This window comes from Alligator sinensis, unplaced genomic scaffold (assembly GCF_000455745.1).
Source record: "Alligator sinensis unplaced genomic scaffold, ASM45574v1 scaffold787_1, whole genome shotgun sequence".
Taxonomy (NCBI): Eukaryota; Metazoa; Chordata; order Crocodylia; family Alligatoridae; genus Alligator; species Alligator sinensis.
Window position 1 is genome coordinate 3312042 of NW_005841911.1, and position 241 is coordinate 3312282.

Below are 241 nucleotides of genomic sequence, written 5' to 3' on the forward strand. Positions count from 1 at the left end.
GGGGCCCCGGGAGCTGGCCGGGACGAGTCGCACTAGCAGCAGACGCGCCTCTTACCTTCTGTCTCCCAGGGCACTGAGTCCTGAACCCTGGGCGCCTCCGAGCCAAGGGAGGGGAGGAGGGAGGGGAGGGAGGAAACACCAACAACAACAAAAAATCCTTCAAGCGGCTGGAAGCAGCATCTCCGGGGAAAGCCACGCACAAAGCGCCCGCCGGGCTCCGGGCTGCCGGCAGGCTCCGCGC

At 67.2% G+C, this 241-nt stretch overlaps 1 protein-coding gene across 5 annotated transcripts in view; it reads right to left on the minus strand.

Annotated features, from left to right (window-relative positions):
* Positions 1–241, minus strand: part of MECOM (MDS1 and EVI1 complex locus) — a 505030-nt gene that overhangs the window by 64609 nt on the left and 440180 nt on the right. Inside the window, exon 1 of one of the 5 annotated variants that reach the window (XM_025198051.1) lies at positions 56–235. The exons of the other annotated variants lie outside the window; for them this stretch is intronic. The gene's annotated coding sequence lies outside the window, so the exon portion shown is untranslated. Of the gene's footprint in view, positions 1–55; positions 236–241 lie in introns of those variants that run through there. 5 annotated transcript variants of the gene reach the window in all.